Here is a 9,468-nt window from a genome sequence, read left to right on the forward strand (position 1 = left end):
GAGAATTGGGTGTTGCCATAATTTTTAATCCTTCCTTCCATATGAAGTCAATGATGGGAATAGTTTTGACTTGCCTTCGCGGTTGGTCTTTAAAGTCATACAGAAAGCAATCGTCTTTCTTTGTTTCCATTGGTATTAGAAATCTCTTAGTAGCTTAGTAGATGGAAGCCTTCGATGTCTACTGGAGGGGAGTTAGCCGTAGCTGGAGCAGAAGGTGATGGCGTCTGAATTTGGTACTCATCCCACTCCGACAGAACACATTTATCATCCACCTCTCCTTCTTCTCTATCTTCATACGTGGGTTTAGCCTCCTGAGAATGGTGAGATGACGCTGGAGAAGGTGGTCTTGGCGATCTCAAAGAAGATGCAGAGGCCTGAGGCATGGGAGTTGATGAGAGAGACCCCGCTGACTCAGATGGAGGGAAACAACGATAGTAGTCATCTAACATGAACTGCAAATTATTGAGAAGGGCCAAAGGCATCTGTGCTGTGGGCATCGTGGCAGGAGCTTGATCCACAGGCTCAGAGAACGGTTCCTCGTCTTGATCTTCCTCCTGATATTTAATGAGCAATTCTGACGGATTCGTAGCAGTGCAGAACCTCTCGTCTACATCAGATTGCTCCTCGTCGTCATCAGAATCCAGCAATTGGTCAGGCAATTTAAGCGGTGATAGAGCTTGCAATCATGAGCCACGTCTTTCAAGCAAAGAAGCTGTCGTAGCAGGTGGGGCAAAGGAGGCCGTAGACGGTGTGGAGGACCATACTTGCAGTGCGGTGCCGTCGTCGAAGGAGATGGTGCCGACAAGACATTTAACTTTGTCGATAGTGTAATCTTCGTCGACCATACCTTCGACGACGAGGCATGCTTCGTCGACGAGGCATTGTTTGTCGACGACAAGGTAGTCTTCGTCGACGGTGTGGTCGTCGACGTAAAGCCAGTCTTCAACGACGAGGTAGCCGTCGACGGGGTAGTTTTCGTCGACAATGTAGCCGTTGCCGAGGTGGTCTTCGTCGACGGAGCACTCGTCGACGCCATCTTTCTTCCCTTCATCGCCGACGACGGATCGTTGACGATAGATGGCATTACCTACATCGATGAGATAGGTCGTACTGTAACAAGACCAGCGTCGACGGAGAAGAGGCTGACGACATTATCATCTTTGGCTTCGGCGACGAAAAGGTGACTGTCGACGTTGAAGTGGCGTCGACGATGATAATCATCAACGAAGGAGCCGTCGTCGACTCCGTCGACGGCGAGGTCTTTTTCTGAGGAAAAACCTTCTCAGGAAGCTTTTTAGACGCCAGAGACTTTCCAGTCTTTTTAGGGGCGATACAGATGATGATCCAGAAGGTGGAGAAGCCTTTTTTGCAGAAGGCAAGCCAGCACCCTTGGAGGGCTGAACACCTTTGCCCCAGGAGAAGATAGATCTTCCTTAGCCATCCTCTTTCTGGAGGATACAGATGACCCTCAAGCCACACTTCCCACCTCAGATAAAGGGTTATCCTGGTCTTTAATCTTCTGCAGCCACAGAAGTGGGCGTCCTTCTATCTCTGAGGGTCTTCTGAGGGAAGGTCCTGCAGATCTTACACTTTCTCACCTCATGATCAGGATAAAGGCAGTAGTAGTGGGGATCTTCCAAAAAAAGCTGGAGCTTCCCACAAGATTCACAAGGCCTGAAGAGAGATTTTTTAGTAGATGACATCCTAAAGGAGAGAAATCCAGCCAGAAAAGTGAAGTACTGAGCAGAGCTCAGGGAGACTCCCTTCACACGACGTGCGGTAGAAAATCTGAGAACCTGAGCCTCAGGGGAGAACATTCTGAGGGATCTGTCGCCTGATTGGCTGCAGTTTGGACTATACAAAATGACTATGATAGTTATGAGTGTGGAGGTTTTTTTGTAGCCTAGGGCTACATTACTACCTGGTTTCTTATTACCAAGGTTTTCTGGTTATTAGGTGCATATTACTGCTTTTTTATGTACCGTGGGACTCCCACTCCGACAACGGGGAATGATTCAGGCATATGAATCTATGAAAGACACCTCAATACTGGAGAAATGCAGCTGTTTTGTGCAATACAGTAACTATAAACTTGGGGGGGCCCTTTACCCCTTACTTTCTCAATAATTCTGATGGCTTTTGTTATGGATAAAATAAATTCCTCTCTCGTCCTCATTTTTAGGTCGAGGACCTAAAAGCTGCACTTGCGAAGTCTGGGGTCGGAGATTTAATGTCTCTTAGTAGCGCTGTAGAACCCGCCTCCCTGCCCCGTCTCTCCTCCTTTGGCTGGCTTCCTAAACGGAGGCCAGCCATTGGAGGATAGATGCGTCACTCCGATTTAGCCCCGTCTTTTTCGGATTTGGGGGCGTAAGTTTTGCTGTTCTTTAGACAGTGACGTTGTCTGTCACTCAGAACCTCAAAACCACGCCCCCAACTCGGAAAATGGGCGTAGAATTGTAAATGCCATTTTGCGCTGATCGTCTCTGCAAGAAGTCGCTGAATACTTCTTCCGACGGTATGTATGCTTGCTTGTTTTTCTTTTGATGTAAGCTTTTTTTTTGCTAATCTTATGTTTATTCTCTCTTTTCTAGGTCCAACATGGCCCGTGGCGTCTCCCTGCAGCGATGTGCACCGCTGTGCACGGAGTGGTTCCGATATGCGGCTCTTTTGCAGTTTGAGGTAAGCTATCTTTTCGATTTTACTAATCTAATGTTTTTTCTCTCTTTTCTAGGTCCAACATGGCTCGTGGTGTCTCCCTGCAGCCGTGTTCCCTACTGTGCACGAAGTTGTTCAGACGGGTATGTATGTTGTTGTTGTTTTTGTTTAGAGGTAAGCCATATTGGTTTTTTTTGCTAATCTTATGTTTATTCTGTCTTTTCTAGGTCCAACGTGGCCCGTGGCATCTCCCTGCAGCGATGTGCACCGCTGTGCACGGAGTGGTTCCGATATGCGGCTCTTTTGCAGTTTGAGGTAAGCGATCTTTTCGATTTTACTAATCTAATGTTTTTTCTCTCTTTTCTAGGTCCAACATGGCTCGTGGCGTCTCCCTGCAGCCGTGTGCACTACTGTGCACGAAGTTGTTCAGACGGGTATGTATGTTGTTGTTGTTTTCGGTTAGAGGTAAGTCATTTTGTTTTTTTTTGCTAATCTTATGTTTATTCTCTCTTTTCTAGGTCCAACATGGCCCATGGCGTTTCCCTGCAGCGATGTGCACCGCTGTGTACGGAGTGGTTCCGATATGCGGCTCTTTTGCAGTTTGAGGTAAGCTATCTTTTCGATTTTACTAATCTAATGTTTTTTCTCTCTTTTCTAGGTCCAACATGGCTCGTGGCGTCTCCCTGCAGCCGTGTGCACTACTGTGCACAAAGTTGTTCAGACGGGTATGTATGTTGTTGTCGTTTTCGATTAGAGGTAAGCCATTTTGTTTTTTTTGCTAATCTTATGTTAATTCTCTCTTTTCTATGTCCAACATGGCCAGTGACGTCTCCCTGCAGCGATGTTCACCACAGTGCACGGAGTGGTTCCGATATGCGGCTCTTTTGCAGTTTGAGGTGAGCTATCTTTTCTATTTTACTAATCTAATGTTTTTTCTCTCTTTTCTAGGTCCAACATGGCTCGTGGCGTCTCCCTGCAGCCGTGTGCACTACTGTGCACGAAGTTGTTCAGACGGGTATGTATGTTGTTGTTGTTTTCGTTTAGAGGTAAGCCATTTTGTTTTTCTTTGCTAATCTTATGTTTATTCTCTCTTTTCTAGGTCCAACATGGCCCGTGGCGTCTCCCTGCAGCGATGTGCACCGATGTGCACGGAGTGGTTCAGACGGGTATGTATGTTGTTGTTGTTTTCGTTTAGAGGTAAGCCATTTTGTTTTTCTTTGCTAATCTTATGTTTTTTCTCTCTTTTCTAGGTCCAACATGGCTCGTGGCGTCTCCCTGCAGCCGTGTGCACTACTGTGCATGAAGTTGTTCAGACGGGTATGTATGTTGTTGTAGTTTTCGTTTAGAGGTAAGCCATTTTGGGTTTTTTTGCTAATCTTATGTTTATTCTCTCTTTTCTAGGTCCAACATGGCCCGTGGTGTCTCCCTGCAGCGATGTGCACCGCTGTGCACGGAGTGGTTCCGATATGCGGCTCTTTTGCAGTTTTAGGTAAGCTATCTTTTCGATTTTACTAATCTTATGTTTATTCTCTATTTTCTAGGTCCAAAATGTCCAATGGCGTCTCCCTGCAGCGATGTGCACCGCTGTGCACGAAGTGTTTCTGATATGTGGCTCTTTTGCAGTTTGAGGTAAGCTATCTTTTCAATTTTACTAATCTTATGTTTTTTTCTCTTTTCTAGGTCCAACATGGCCCGTGGTGTCTCCCTGCAGCGATGTGCACCGCTGAGCACGAAGTGGTTCTGATATGCGGCTCTTTTGCAGTTTGAGGTAAACTATCTTTTCAATTTTACTAATCTTATGTTTTTTCTGTCTTTTCTAGGTCCAACATGGCCCGTGGCGTCTCCCTGCAGCCGTGTGCACTACTGTGCACGAAGTTGTTCAGACAGCTATGTATGTTGCTTTTTGTTGATGTTAGAGGTAAAGCATATTTTTATTTTTGCTAATCTTATGTTTTTTCTCTTTTTTCTAGGTCCAACATGGTCCGTGGTGTCTCCGTGCTCCCTGCAGCGATGTGCACCGCTGTGCACGAAGTGGTTCCGATATGGCTAAGTGTCTCTATTTAAAAGTAGCTCTGTCTGTGTATACCTAAGTTTAGGCTGGATATATGTGTGTAACTCTGTGTGTGTGGCGCTCTGTGTGTGTGGCTCTGTATGTGTGTGTGGCTCTGTGTGTGTGTTGCTCAGTATATGTGGGTCTGTGTATGTCTGTGTGGTTCTATGTGTGTAGCTGTGCGTGTGTGTAGCTCAGTGTATGTGTAGCTCAATAAGTGCATAGTTGCCTCTATGTGTGTGTATAGATGGCTCAGTATCTTTGGGCCAGATGTAGGTGTTTGGGTTTTGCAATGTAGGGGGCTTAAAATTACCGAATCTGCATATTTACCGATTCGGTAAAATTACCGATTCGGTAAATTACCGAATCGGTAAATATACCGATTCTGTAATTCTAGATGTAGCTAGCACTTGAAAGAGTGCCACAGGCCCTTAAGAGTCGGTATTTTACCACACAATCCTATTGTGTGGTAAAATACCGAATTCAGGTGTGCATGCACATCTGTGCATGCACACCTGTGCCATGTGACACACAGACATCAATCAATCAATCAATCAGAGCATTTGTATAGCGCACTACTCACCCGGAGGGTCTCAAGGCGCTGGGGGGGGGGTCCGCTACTGCTCGAACAGCCAGGTCTTGAGCTGCTTTCTGAAGGCGAGGTGGTCCTGGGTCAGGCGTAGGTGGGTCGGAAGGGAGTTCCAAGTCTTGGCGGCCAGGTAGGAGAAGGACCTTCCTCCTGTGGTGGCTCTTCGGATGCGGGGGACGGCGGCGAGGGCGTGGCTGGTCGATCGAAGCTGGCGCGTGGGAGCGTAGAAGTTGAGGCGGCTGTTGAGGTATCCTGGACCTTGGTTGTGTAGGGCTTTGTGTGCGTGGGTGAGGAGCCGGAAGGTGATTCTCTTGTTGACCGGGAGCCAGTGCAGGTCTCTCAGGTGTCCGGAGATGTGGCTGCGGCGGGGGATGTCCAGGATGAGTCGTGCTGAGGTGTTCTGGATCCGCTGGAGTCTCTTCTGGAGTTTGGCGGTGGTTCCGGTGTAGAGGGAGTTGCCGTAGTCCAGACGGCTGGTGACGAGGGCCTGGGTGACCGTCTTCCTGGTCTCGGTGGGGATCCATCGGAAGATTTTACGTAGCATTCTCAGGATGTGGAAGCACGACGAAGAGACGGCGTTGACTTGTCTGGTCATGGAGAGGGAGGAGTCCAGGATGAAGCCCAGGTTGCGTGCGTGGTCAGTTGGTTTGGGTGCGCTGCCCAGGGCGGGGGGCCACCAGGAGTCGTCCCAGGCGGAGGGTGAGGATCCCAGGATGAGGACTTCCGTCTTGTCTGAGTTCAGTTTCAGGCGGCTGTTCGACATCCATTTGGCTACTTCTGTCATCCCTTCGTGCAGGTTGGCTCTGGCGGTGGCGGGGTCGTTAGTGAGGGAGAGGATCAGCTGGGTATCGTCGGCGTAGGAGATGATGTTCAGGTTGTGCTGGCGTGCGATGGCTGCAAGGGGGCTCATGTAGACGTTGAAGAGAGTTGGGCTGAGCGAGGAGCCTTGAGGAACGCCGCAGATGACTTCGGTGGCCTCGGATCTGAACGGGGGGAGGTGGACTCTCTGTGTCCTTCCGGTGAGGAAGGAGGTGATCCACTCCAGTGCCTTCTCCTGGATTCCGACGTTGCTGAGGCGCTGTACTAGGGTGCGGTGGCAGACAGTGTCGAAGGCCGCGGAGAGGTCCAGGAGGATGAGGGCCGCTGTTTCTCCGTTGTCGAGCAGGGCTCGGATGTCATCTGTGGCTGCGATCAGGGCGGTCTCGGTGCTGTGGTTGGCCCGGAAGCCAGACTGCGAGAGGTCGAGGGAGCCGTTCGTCTCGAGGAAGGCGGCCAGTTGCTTGTTGACGGTCTTCTCGATGACTTTGGCCGGAAACGGGAGCAGCGAGATGGGGCGGTAATTCTTGAGGTCGGTAGGGTCTGCTGATGGTTTCTTGAGTAGAGCGCTGAGTTCGGCGTGCTTCCAGCTCTCCGGGAAGGTGGCGATGTCTAAGGAGGTGTTGATGATGTCCCGCAGGTGGGGTGCGATGACAGCGTCGGCCTTGTTGAAGACGTCGGAGATCCGGAGTGGATGGAGTTCATCGTGCGGATGGTGTCTTCGGTGCTGATCGGGGTCCAGGCGCGGAGGGTGGTGGTGGGGGGCGGTGGTTCGGTCGTGGCGTGCGTTGGTTGAGTGCTGAAGCTGTTGTGGATGTCCGCGATCTTGTTGTGGAAGTAGGAGGCGAGGGAGTTGCAGAGGTCTTGCGAAGGGGTGATGTCATTGTTTCCGGCGTTGGGGTTGGAGAGCTCTTTCACGATGTTGAAGAGTTCCTTGCTGTTGTGTGCGTTGTTGTCCAGTCGTTCCTTGAATGCGGTTTTCTTGGTGGCGCGGATCAGCTGGTGGTGTTTTCGGGTGGCGAGCTTGAGGGCAGTCATGTTGTTCGGTGTTGGGTCTGTGCGCCAGGTTTTCTCGAGTGCTCTGCAGTTCTTCTTGGAACTCTTGAGTTCGTCGTTAAACCATGGGGCTTTCTTGCTGCCGAGTCTGCTCGGCGGGGTCTTCAGCGGGGCGAGTTCGTCTGTGCAGTCGCTGATCCATTTCGTGAGGTTGGTGGCTGCTTGACTGGGGTTCGTTGTGCTGGTGGGAGGGTTCTTGCTCAAGGACGTAGTGAGCTGGTCTGCAGTGCTCTTGTTCCAGCTTCTGCGGGGAGCCTGTTGCTGGTGATGGTGGAGCGTGGTCCTTCTGAAGCTGAAGTGGACGCAGCTGTGGTCCGTCCATTGGAGTCCCGTGGCGTGGCTGAAGGCGATGTCCTTGCTGGAAGAGAAGATCGGGTCGAGTGTGTGTCCGGCGTAGTGGGTGGGGGTGGTCACCAGCTGCTTGAGTCCCAGGTTTGCGAGGTTGTCCAGCAGGGTGGTGGTGTTGCGGTCGTTGTTGTTCTCCAGGTGGAAGTTGAGGTCCCCGAGGAGGATGTAGTCGGCTGAGGGGAGGGCGAGCGGGCTGATGAAGTCGGCGATGTCCTGGCTGAATTGTGTTCGTGGTCCCGGGGGTCTGTAGATGAGGGTGCCTCTGAGGGTGGTCTTGGGGTTGACGTGGATCTGGAAGTGCAGGTGTTCGGCGGGTGCGATGGTGTTGTCGGTGTTGGTCGTGATGCGGATGGTGTTCCTGTGGATGATGGCGATGCCTCCTCCTGTCTGGTTGACGCGGTCATGTGGCACACATGCATGCCCTTAGGGCATGCATGTGTGCCACATGTCACACAAGCCTGTACTTGGGGTGCTAGAGGGTGTCAAAGTGACACCCCCTGCACCCTTGCAGGATTGGGTATTTACCGATTCGGTAAATACCGAATCGGTATTGCCCATTGATTCCTATGGGCTTCAAGGCCCATAGGAATCAATGGGCAATACCGATTCGGTATTTACCGAATCGGTAAATACCGAATGTTACCGATTCGGTAATTAAAAATGAAAATTTACCTACATCTCCCACCTTCTAATTTATCGATTCATAAATACCGAATCGGTAAAATTCGGTATTTATGAATCGGTAAATAAGAATTACCTACATCTAGCCCTTTATGTGGCTGGCTCACTATGTGTGTTAGGTGACTCTATGTCTGTGTCTAGCTCTGTATGTGTAAGTCAGTGGCTATGTATGTGGATGTCTGTAGCTCTGTAGATTTGTGTGCATAGCTCTCTATGTGTGTCTAGCTGACTCTGTATGTGTGGCTCTGTATGTATGTCTGCGTGATACACTTTGTATGTGTGTGGCTCTGTGTGGGTGGGTCTGTATGTGTGTGGGGTTGGCTCGCTCTCTCACTACGTCACTCTCTCTCTCCCTAACTCTCTCTCTCACTACCTCACTCTCTCTCTCACTAACTCACTATCTCTCTCACTACCTCACTATCTCTCACACTACTACACTAACTCTCACTAAATCACTCTCTCTCTACCTCACTCTCTACCTCACTACCTCACTCTCTCTCTCACTAACTCACTATCTCTCTCACTACCGCACTATCTCTCACACTACTAGACTAACTCTCACTAAATCACTCTCTCTCTACCTCACTCTCTACCTCACTACTCAACTCTCTCTTTCTCACAGCATCACAATATCACTACCACAGTAAATATCTCTCTCTCTAACACACTACTTCACAACTTCACTCTCTCTCTATAACTCACTACTTCACTCTCTCTATCTCACTACCTCACTCTCTCTACATCACTACCTCACTCTATCTATTTCTATCTCACTATCTCTCTCTCACTACCTCACTATATCACGACACACTCTCTCTAAAGTTCACTACATCACTCTCTCACTAGCTCACAACTCCACTCTCTCTCTATCTCACTACCTCACTCTCTCTCTCTCAAATACAATAACTCACTTTCACTCTCTCATTCACTACCTCACTCTCTCTCTAGCTCACTACTTCACAACATCACGCTCTGTTTCTTTCTCAATACATCACAACAACTCTCACCCTCACTACCTCATTTTTATTTTTGCTAATCTTGTTTTTTCTCTTTTTTCTATGTCCAACATGGTCCGTGGTGTCTCCGTGCTCCCTGCAGCGATGTGCACCGCTGTGCACGAAGTGGTTCCGATATGGCTAGGTGTCTCTATTTAAAAGTAGCTCTGTCTGTGTGTACCTAAGTTTAGGCTGGATATATGTGTGTAACTCTGTGTGTGTGGCGCTCTGTGTGTGTGGCTCTGTATGTGTGTGTGGCTCTGTCTGTGTGTTGCTCA

Source organism: Lissotriton helveticus, chromosome 2_1 (assembly GCF_964261635.1).
Source record: "Lissotriton helveticus chromosome 2_1, aLisHel1.1, whole genome shotgun sequence".
Lineage (NCBI taxonomy): Eukaryota > Metazoa > Chordata > Amphibia > Caudata > Salamandridae > Lissotriton > Lissotriton helveticus.